Source organism: Dipodomys merriami, unplaced genomic scaffold, assembly GCF_024711535.1.
Source record: "Dipodomys merriami isolate MVZ:Mamm:240054 unplaced genomic scaffold, mDipMer1.0.p SCAF_11, whole genome shotgun sequence".
In the NCBI taxonomy this organism is placed as follows: Eukaryota; Metazoa; Chordata; class Mammalia; order Rodentia; family Heteromyidae; genus Dipodomys; species Dipodomys merriami.
This window is the reverse complement of record NW_027202382.1, coordinates 36,904,220-36,915,633: the sequence shown is the minus strand read 5'-3', so window position 1 is coordinate 36,915,633 and position 11,414 is coordinate 36,904,220.

Genomic DNA, 11,414 nt, shown 5'->3' with positions numbered 1-11,414 from the left:
GAGGAAACTGAGGCTTAGACACCAGGTACAAAGCAGAGGGCAGGTCAGGGCTTGGGGACAGGACTGAAGCTGCCAGCAGCCAGTCTGAGCCACTGGCCCTGAGAGGGCAAGGGAGGAAAGGTCTGTGCATGGCTTCCTGCATGGCATACACACTACCACAGGGAGCCCAGACTTCACTCCCTGGATTCCAGGAGACCTGAGTTCAAATCCAGACACTACAGCCTACCCTCTGGGACACTCTGGACACGATGCTTGTCCACTCTGATCCTCAGTATTCTCATCTATAAAGTGGGTAGAAATAACAAAAACCCATCCCAAATGGTTTGGGGAAGAGTTAGTGAGCCATATGCATAATACGTACACAGTAGGTGCTCAGTTAACAAGAGCTGACCAGATCTGATGCTCTAAATGGACTCACATGCACCTGCTGCCTTTATAACATCCGAAAGTCTGGCTTTTCTTTTTCCCAGCTAGGGAAGCTGAGCCAAGAAGGGGTTAATGGATCAGGCCAAGGGCACACAGAGACTCCTCCATCCCCCAGGTTGTCTCCCTCTGTTTCCCCTGTGGACCCTGAGTGGGGGGGGGGGGGGGGAGTGACTGGCAGAAGAGCCCAGACATTCCCAGGCATCTCTGCATAGGGTGTCACTCCCATCCCCGGAGCTGTTCCTATGCTCCACTGGGACAAATGCCAGCTACCCTAGGAAAGCAGAGCAAGCTAGGGCAGACCCAGGGAGGGACCCAAACCCTGAGGGTACTGATCTCAGCCTCCATCTTCCCCTCCACCCCAGACACAGCCCCCTCCCCGTAAGTAACCAATCAGAGCAAGGAGATACAAGACAATGAAATCTTCAGCCAAAAAAAGATAAAAGATCATGGTAGTAATGTGGGGTCCAATTGCTGAATGAAGGTTCCCAAGCTTTCCTTCCTTTGGACCTTGCCCAGTGGAGTTACCACACCTGGAGCCTCCACCACACCTCGCCCTCAAGCCTGCCGCGTGGACTTGTGTGACTTATGCGTGAGAATTAAAAAAAAAAAAGAGTCCAATTCTCATGTTTTCTACATTGTAGCATTGGACAAATCTGTAGTCTTTTCTGGGCCTCTGCGTCCCATTTGGCCAATAAGATAATAACATCGGATGGGCCTCGAAGAGAGGTCCAGTTCAGCAAAGGAGCTCTCACGATGGCAAAGCTCTGAACCCACTTTGTAGATCTCAAGATGGAGGCAATGAGGAATGAAGGCAATAAAAGAGGGAGATAACTAAGCAGGGAGGCAATGAAGGAATGTACGGACACAGGGATACAGGCATAGGATGGACGGGATGAAGATTGAGGACAGAAACCAAATGGATGCAATGTAGGACGGAAGTCATGGAGAATGGACGTAGCCATCCATCTTCTCTATATCCCATTGGTGACAGTGGCGAAATGTCTCCTTCTCTATAGGCTCTCCAACCCCCTGCACCTCAGCAATCACATGATCTCTTGCCCATCCTAGCTTGGGACTAGATCAGAATGGCCCTAGGGGGTTCTCACCTATCTGAGCCTTATTCATGCTTTGGAAATCCCGAGCTGACTCTTACCTGACTCACTCCTGTGCTCCCCCACCCTCCCTCTGCAGCAGATTTATAGCTCTACTAGGAAGCTCTAGAAACCATCCAACATCTCTTCACACCCCAGCCCCAAAGCCCACCGCTGAGATCTGAGGATGGTGGTTCGAAGCCAGCCTGGGCAGAAATGTCTGTGAGACCCTTATCTCTAATAAATCAATCAGAAAAAGACTGGAAGTTGTGCTGTGGCTTAAGAGGCTCAGGAACAGTGCCCATGCCCACAGTTCAATCCCCAGGACTAGCAAAAAAAAAATTGAAGGAAGAAAGGAAGGAAGCAAGGAAGGAAGGAAGGAAGGAAGGAAGGAAGGAAGGAAGGAAGGCAGGAAGGGAGGGAGGGAAGGAGGGAAGAGGGGGAAGAGGAGGGGAGGGGAGGAGGAGGAGAGGGGAGGGAGGGAGGGAGTGATGGAGGGAGGGAGAAGAGAGAATTGGCTGGGAGTCAGGTGAGGGTAAGCCATACTGTTAGCACTGAGAAACTAAGAGGAGAATCATTAAATTTTTTTACATCCTTTTCTCATTGCAATGTTCACAACTACCATGATCTCCATAATGTAAAAGAGAAAATGAAGCTTTGATGTTTTCTAAGATGTCCCCCAGAAACTGAGGCTCAAAAGATGTGATGGGTGGGTGAGGGGGAGTTACACCCACTGCTGGAGAACTTTCTAAGCAACACACATCATCTCCTTTAAAACTAGCAACAGCCCCATGAGATCAACTTCCTTCTGCTCCTTGTTTCTGTAAGTGAGAAAGTCACTGACCTGCTTAAGGCCACAGGACATAGATGATGGAGCCCCTGGGATCTTAGCCCTCGTCCATTGAATTTCAACATCACGAGCTTAATTCCCTGCTACACCCCAATCACTGCCTCTCCTGCATCCTCAACCCTGGATCCTTAATACAAACACCCAAATCCTGGCAGGCACAGGCCAAGAAAAAAGATAAACAAGCAGGAGGTTGGAAAGTGGAGAGTCTCCAAGTTCATCTGGGGAGTTTCCATTGCCGGGTCCCCTGTCCTACAGGCTTCACTTCTAAGGCAGCTGGCGTCATCTGATTGGCAGGGGATCGCCAAGTAGTCACGCCACTGGCGTCCTCCAGCCCTGTCTTCACCACCAGCGTAATCAGTTCTTGGAATCAGGGGGCCCAGCAGCCTGTGACGGAGAAGCCAGGAAGAAATAAGAAATTGTGATTGCTCAGGAGGTTGCTTGGGCCTTTTCCATGGACCCTCCCACAGTATGTGAATCACTCTAACTCTGCTTAGAGTCTTCAACAGCTCCAGCTGTTCCCAGACCTTCTCCTGGATTTCAGTCCCCATTATACCTGTACAATGGGCTGTCATAGAAAGAACCTTGGAATGGGGATCCCCCCAAAATTACTATGTGACCATCAGCAAGTTGGATTCCCATCTGGGCTTCAGTTTCTCTACTTAATACATAAGTCTGTTGAACGAGGCATAGATGAGGTACTAGGGTTTTAGAGCCAAGCAGACCTAGCTTCCAGAGCCTAGATTCTAGCCATGTGACCGTGAGCAACTCATCTGTCATCTCTGAGCCTCAGTTTCCTTCTCTGAAAAGAAGGGTAATAATAGCATCTGTTGCCTGTGAGGATAAGATCACTTGGTCAAAATTCCTAGCCCTCAAGAGGATGTGGGGAAGTGATTATTACTGATGAAAAGATCATGATTAATAATGATGTAGTTGGTTCAATTCTGCTACTGTGGTCCTAGATGTGAGCAGGGAAAAAATTTAGTCTAGATATCTAGATATAGAAAAAATGGTCTAGCTATCTAGATACAGAGTTTCAGAGAGAATGGTTCCAGATGAGTGCTAGCTTAGTGTCTCAGGAATGCATTTAATTGTGTATGTCCCGAACATAGAAGCTTTCAGCCAAGGAACAGATGGGGATTCATTTCCTGTAAGTCAGAAGGTGCAGAGGCAGGCAGCTCAGACATGCTCTGTCAGGCCACCACAGGTCCAGCTCTTTGCATCCTTCTGAGTATCACCCTGAGAATGAGCTGCATCTTTCCTGTGCCTGTCTTTCCGGCAGGTGTTCCAAGCAGGGAATGATTGGGAAGGGAACAGGAAGTCCCTCCCCCTACCCTGCAAACTATCGGCTACATACCTCCCACCAGAACTGTGTGATGCAACTTGGCTGCAGAGGTTGAGGGGGAACTGAATTTTCATCATAAACAGGCCAAGAACAGGATGATAGAAATGGAGAGGGGCCCCAGACAGATTCCAGGCAAAAGTCTCTTCTGGAAGCCAGGGGCTCGTGGCTCACGCCTGTACTCCTAGCTATCCAGGAGGCTAAGTTCTGAGGAATGCAGTTCAAAACCAGCCCAGACAGGAAAGTACATAAGACTCATCTCTAGTTAACCACCAAAAAGCTGGAAGTGGAGCTGTGGCTCAATAGGTAGCACACCAGCCTTGAGCAAAAATAATAAAGGACAGTGCCCACACACTGAATTCAAGCACCAGTATTGATGTGTATATGTGTGCATACACACAGACACACACACACACACATTGCCTTCTGGTGTGGGCTGTGGTTTCTAATGTGCACGTCTCTGGAAAATTTAAGAACTACTTGTTGCAGACTCTGAGGTAGACAGTCTTTTCCTGTCTCAGGATGAGGTCTGAGACTGGCAGGGGCATAGTGACCCAAGCTAGGTGCTCCCAAGAGCAGGTCCAACTCAGTTCTACACAGATGGCAAAATCAGACTCAGCAAGGTAGGGTACCTTTCCTCTGATGTGGTGGCCTCTTGAAAAAAAAAAAAAAAAAAAGGAGCTAGGCTTACAAAACAAACAGTTGTGCCCCACTGCAGGGGCACGTCAGCCCTTGCAATTCTGCACCCTGTGAACTGAAACTTCCCAGGGCAGGCATTCGCACTCCCAAACAACTCTTCAGATCTCAGGCTAGAGCCAGACAAGTCTGCTTTCTGGAGTCTTTCACACAGATCTGGAATGACTCATCCTGGGCCACAAGCACGCACAGCTCTGTTTTAATGCTTTGTTAACAACTTACCACCCTTCAGCTATCTACAGCTTGGAAAAACATCAGCTTCCCCTTTTGATCTATGCAGCAAACTTTCCATGTCAGTGTTTTTGCCTACTAATAGGTAGTCCCTGAATAGATCAGGATTACTTCCAGCGGAAGTAACGCAACCACACTTTGACAAAAGAAGAGGAAGTATCATCTGTCAAGGTGAAAGTCTGGGGACAGGTATGGCTGCATCACTCTATCTGCCTGTCTGTCTGTCTCTCCATCTCTCCCTTTCACTTTTCCTTCTGTCATCCTTCACTCTCAGGCAGATGGTACCCAAGTGCCATTAGTGAAGACTCTGGCATCTCCAGATGATTGTGTGCCCCAATCTCATATGGAAAGAGAATTCCTCTCTTCTGGTAACTCCAAGAAATGTTCCTGGGAAACACGTGTGCATGCATCTGCACATGCACAGTACTAGGGCTTCAACTCAGGATGTGGCTACTATCCCTTAGCTTTTACACTCAAAGTTGGCTTGCTACCATTTTGAGCCACAGCTCTACTTCTAGCTTTTTGGTTGTTAACTGAAGATGAGAGTCTCACAGACTTCCTTGCCCTGGCTGGCTTCTAACTGTAATCCTCAGATCTCGGCTTCTTGAATAGCTAGGATTACAGACATGAGCCACCAGCTTCCCCTGCTCCCAGAGACTTCTAATTGCTCTGACTTGGTCCATCCTTGAACCAATACCTGTGGCCAGGGAGATGGGATAGCATGATCCTGACCATGGGCCTACGTGACTGAGAAAGGGAGCAGGATGCTTCCCAGTAGAATCCTAGGCACCATTATCAACAGAGGAAGGAAGGGCTACCATATGGGCAGGTCTATCTTGCTCTGTTTCTCCTCCATTGGATTCAGGAGGCTGAGCTGGGAGGTAAGGGAGGCTTAACTGGCCTTGGGCCTGGATGGTGAGACGGGCCAAGAGGATGAGAGCACTCCTGCATATCCACAAACCTTGCCTGCTTCAAACTTCAGGGGCCTTTTCCCCCTGAGCCCTGGGAGGAAGGAGAAGACTTGAAGGGGGGACAGGGGTGGGTAGTGCTGAAAGTGCACACACTCCTGCATGTGCTTCAGCAAGAAAGGATGTTGATGTCTGCAGAGCGGCCAAGACCTGCAGGTGCCCTGGGCCTTACACGTGCAGGGTCTGTACTTCAGCAGAGGCGAGAGCTGAGGCTCAGAGAAGTAGGAGACAAGTCAGTTGTGTCCAAGTTGCAGGGACTTAGAACCTAGGACTAGCAGGACTGGAATAACTCAAGACCTGTGCTCTTTTCTTGAATGGTTTTTCACCAGGGTACTAGTGATCATTTGTGGAGAGCTGACCTGCCCAGGGCAGAAAGCGTAGCTGGTTAGTCACAGCAACAACCCCAAACCTCCACCACCCCCATTTGAAACCTCACCCCAGGAAGTTGCCCTCAGCCCCTGAAGGAGAGCCACAATCACTCTCCTCCCTGCCCTCCTCCCCGCCCAGCCAATGTGATTCCTCTCTGTGGATCCAAGTCCTGACAGATAGCACTTAATATTTATTGACTGAATGAATGAAATGCTCTGATTCAAACGTGATTAGGTCACAATCCCAGATGTCCCACTCACTAGTTCTTTAGCATTAAACAAGGTACTTCCAGGGAGAGGAGAAGGGAAGGGGGAGAATGCAGTCAGGAATTCAATGTGTACCCTACAAAATTAAGGGGGGAGGGGCGATCAGGAGAGGAGGGTGAGAACGTTGAAAGGGATGACATTGATCAAGAGGTATTATATTCATAAACTGCTTTGTTAAATGGCAACTCCTGAGCTAGGAAGGTGGCTCAGTGGTAGAGCGCTTGCCATGCATGCATGAAGCCCTGGGTTTGATTCCTCAGCACCACATAAGCAAAAAGAAAAAAGCCGGAAGTGGCGCTTTGGCTCAAGTGGTAGAGCGCTAGCCTTGAGCTGAAGAGCTGAGGGACAGCGCCCAGGCCCAGAGTTCAGGTCCCACGACAGGACCTAAAAAAAAAGGCAACTCCTTTGTACAACTACTTAAGGATAATTTAAAAATAATTTTAAAATAAGCAAGCTAACTTGACCCTTCTGAGCCTTCATTTCCACGTGTGTAAAATGGAGACAATGTTAGCACCATCTTCGCAGGGTTACCAACAATGAGTTAATTTTTGTATGCTGAGGACACTCCTTGATGCTTAACAGGCACTGCATCTGCAATTGGTAAATGAGTGAATGAAAGAATGAAGGCTGTTAGATTCCCAGTCCAGTTATACACGCTTTTCTTCTTTGTTACCTGGTGTGATCTTCCCCATTAGCCTACAAAAGGAGTAAGTGCTTCTGAGAGGTAAGGAGACGCCGGAGAAGAGGGGAGCAAACTCAGCCAGGGTTTTCTGGTGGTTTAACTGCCACTCCAAGATTTCAGATTCTGGCTTCTCACCTTGTCCACCCTCAGAAAATATACATTTAAAAAAAATCAGAAATGAACAAGTATATGAAGGAGTCATGAACATCACCACCTCTCAGAGCTGGTGGATAAGAAAGGGCTGTCCTGACCCCACACCTATAAAGATCCCATCTCCCTACCACCTGCCCCATATCCGCCTGTCCCACATCCACTCTGGGGCTCTCTCTAGGGCTGCCTAGGGGAATGATGCGTGTGCATCACAGGGCCCCGGGTGAAAGAAGCCCAGCCATGACCACAGGACCACAAGAAAGAACTGGGTGATGAGTGAAGAACACTCAGCTTCCAGCCCACAGCCGCTTCCCACCATCTCTGTGGAGAGCAGAACTGGCTTTGTGGTCACCCCTCACATTGTGAATCCCTCCCCATACCTCAGACTACTTTCTGGATAGAAACTGGGTCTCTCTGAACACGGGGCAAACTTCATGGATGTGACTCTTGTGTTAGATCTCACCTGCCCTATAAATATTCATGAGATCCTCTTTCAGCCCACCTCCACTTTTTCTTTCAAGGAGCTCACCGGTGAACCATGGGAATCAAAGATGAAGAAGAGCCTGGGTTCATCCTGACCAAGACTCACTGGCCTGGATCCTTAGGAAAAGTCTAATTGCGAAGCACCTGAAGATCCATGAACCAGCACCTGGCCTTTCTAGCCATAAAAGAAATGCTAATCAAAACAACATTGAAATACCACCTCACCCTCGTTAGAATGGCTATAATCAAGAACTCTAATAACAACAGATGCTGGAGGGGATGTGGACAGAAGGGAACCCTACTGCATTGTTGGTGGGAGTGTAAACTTGTTCAACCACGTTGGAAAGTAGTATGGAGGTTCCTCAAAAGACTCCACATAGAGCTCCCCTATGACCTAGCAATCCCACTTTTGGGCATTTACCCAAATGATCATAAACAAGACCATACTAAAGCTACCAGCACAACTATGTTTATTGCAGCATTATTTACTATAGCTAAGATATGGAACCAACCCATATGCCCCTCAGTAGATGAATGGATCAAGAAAATGTGGTATATACGCACAATGGAATTCTATGCCTCCATCAGAAAAAATGACATTGCCCCATTTGTTAGGAAATGGAAAGACTTGGAAAAAATTATATTAAGTGAAGTAAGCCAGGCACAAAGAAACATAGGTCCCATGGTTTCCTTTATTTGCAATAACCAGTATATGTCTGAGACAAGCAGAAAAGGTCAGATAAGTTAATGCTAGGTGAAATGAACCCCAAGATAAGTATTCAAATGTTTTTGCTTTCATGCGATTGTTTCTAACATATTTATAAGATGATTTCTTTGTTGCTTTGTATGTCCCTCCCCCACAGTATAACTCCTGCTTTCACTGTATTTGATGTCGGTATAATTTGTGGAGGGGAAGGAAAAAAACAGAACATTTAAATAGGGATAAAGGGGGAACCATTGCAACAATGAGATGTACAAGTCGTTATGGCGAAAACGAACTTTACAACTTTGGTGGGACAGGAAGGAAGGTTGGGTGGGGGGGGTGGGGAAGGGGGGAGGATGGGATGGGAAGGGGAAACAAAGGAGGAGGCTACAATGCTTGATAAGAAATGTACTCATTACCTTGCTCATGTAATTGTAACCCCTCTGTACAGTATTTTCACAATAAAAAAAAATAGAATCAGTTGTGGAGCTGGGCATCAGTGGTTCATGCCTGTAATCTTAGCTACTCAGAAGACTGAGATCTGAGGGTCGAGGTTCAAAGCTAGCCCAGGCAAGGAAAGTCAGTGAGACTTTTATCTCCAATAAAACCAGAAGTGTCACTGTGGCTCAAGTGGTAGAGCGCTTTCAAGTGGTAGAGCACTTGCCTTGAGCTGAAGAGTTGAGGGACAGCGCTCAGGCCCAGAGTTCAAGCCCCATAATTGACAAAAAAAACAAAAAAAGAATCCGTTGTGAAAGACAGGCTTGGTGGTTTATGCCTGTAATCCTAGCTACTTGGAAAGGAGAGATAAGGGAATCATGGTTCAAGGCCAGCCTGAACAAAAAGAAGTTCACAAGACTCCATCTCAACCAATAATAGGGCAAGGTGGTGTGCACACCTGTCATCCCCAGTGACAAGGGAGCGCAGGTAGGAGGATAGCAGGCAAGGCCAGCTCAGGCATAAGGCAAAACCCTACCCAAAAGAAAGCTGGAGGTACGGCTCAAGTGGTGGGGAACGTGCCTTGTGAGCATAGAGCCCTGAGTTCAATCCCAAGAGCTACCAAAATGAAGGAGGAAACGGAGGAAGAGAAAGAGAAGGAAGAATCAGTTATAGGCTGGGCACAGGGGTTCACACCAGTAATGCCAGCTACTCAGTGACTGGAAAGATCAAAATTCAAGGCCAAACCAGGCAAAAAATGTTAATGAGACCTCATCTCAACAAGCTAGCTGGGTATAGTGATGTGTCCCTGTGACCCTAGCTACTCAGGAGGTATACATAGGAAGATAGAGGTCTGAGAATGATCCTGGGCAAAACCAAGACTCTACCTTAAAAATAAACTAAAACAAAAAGGCTGGGGTTGATTCAACTGGTAAATCACCTGCCTAGCAAGACCTGAGACCTGAGTTCAAATTCCAGTACCACTGAAAGTTAAGAAGGAGAAGAACACTCAGTTACGGATATTTGCTCATCTTAAACACAGACAAACACATGTGGGAGAGCACTTCCACACACACAGTAAAATGTCCATTCCTTTCTTCCCATGCCACGATGCAAACTACAACTGAGAACTCCATTACCAATGGAAGTATCAAGTGGTCTAAGAGAGAGAGAGAGACTGAGAGACAGAGGTAACCATGTAGAACTTAGAGATCTGCTCAGATTGCAGTCATGAATATCTCTCCATATCAGGCCTCTCCACTGAGAACTCCAAACCACCTCCCAACGCTATGGTTATTACTATCATTACTATGCTTCTTATTACATTGTATGAGTTCCTCTTTATTCCTATCTACTTGGAATCTTTTAACTTTCTTATCTAGACCAACTCAACCTACTTCAACTCAAACTCAATCCAACTCAACTCCCCTAACTTCAACTCAAGTCAACCAGCCCAACTTATTTCCATTCAAACCATCCAAACCCAAGCCAGCCCAATTCAGTCACCACCTGTCTCAACCCAGCCCATCCCAATACACCCAAGACTACTGAATTTGACTTGAAACTAAACCAAAGGTACACATCTCTGCTCAGTGGGGGGAAGGGGGAGGGGCGGGGAGGGGTGTAATCTTGTTTGTGGATTTGATCAGATTGAGAAATGCTGGGGAGATTAACAAAGTCATTCTATGGGCCTAGGAGAGGAGGACCCACCCGAAATGTGGGTGGCCACTCCCACGGAGCCCAGATGGAATCAACAACAGACATTCTCCCTCTCCCTCTTTCTGTTTCTTGGGTGCCATAAGGTGATGCTCGCCCAGTCATGATGGGCTAAAACCTCCAAAATGGAACCAAAGTAATCTTTCTGAAGTTCTTTTGCCCAGGCATTTTTCACACTGTTGAAAAACTAACACATCAACCAACCCCAAACCCAGTTCCAACTAAACATCATTCAACTCGACCATCCCAACACCACACAACACAGATCTACTCTGCTTTACCCAAATCAACCCAACTACATGCAACCGAACCAATACAATACCACTCAGCAAAGCTTACTTCTCTCTTTGGGTCTCTACCTCTATTCCAACCCTAAATACTTTCCTCCCAACTCCATCCTGGCTACCAGATTCCATATCACTCCCTAAATAGAGAGGCACAGAGTTAACAACTGTCTTCAACAAATATGGACCATATTTTTTTTCCTGAAAAACTTCCAGGTCTTTGCTCTTCTCCCAGACCTGACCAGATCTTCACATGGGCAGTGAGCAGTGTTCATCCTTGATTTCCTCATTACCCCTTCTCTTTAATTCCATTCCAAGGCCATGAAGCCTTGAGCCTGTGAGGGCTTATCTCTGCAAACTCTACCCACCCTCCACAGAGAGCTCAGGTCTGCAGGAGATGGAAAGTAGTAAGCAGTCTCAAAGGAAGTTTGAAGGACAGAGGAGGGACAATCTGACCTGGTCACCTTACAGGGAATAGCAGTTAGACTCTATCCACATGCCTTCTATTTTTCTGCCCCATCCACCTTGGTCCACCTGCTCTGTCCCCCTTCTTTGCCTGATCTTTATCTTTCAAGTTGTTCCCCTCCTCCTCCTTGTAGTAGGAAGACCCCTACTCAGGAGGCAAGCCCACCTAGTCATCTGGAGTGACAGAGCCTACCGCAACAAAGTTGTTAATAAAGAAGCAACTTTATTCAGACTCCAGAGCTGATACTGCCACCCCGAGC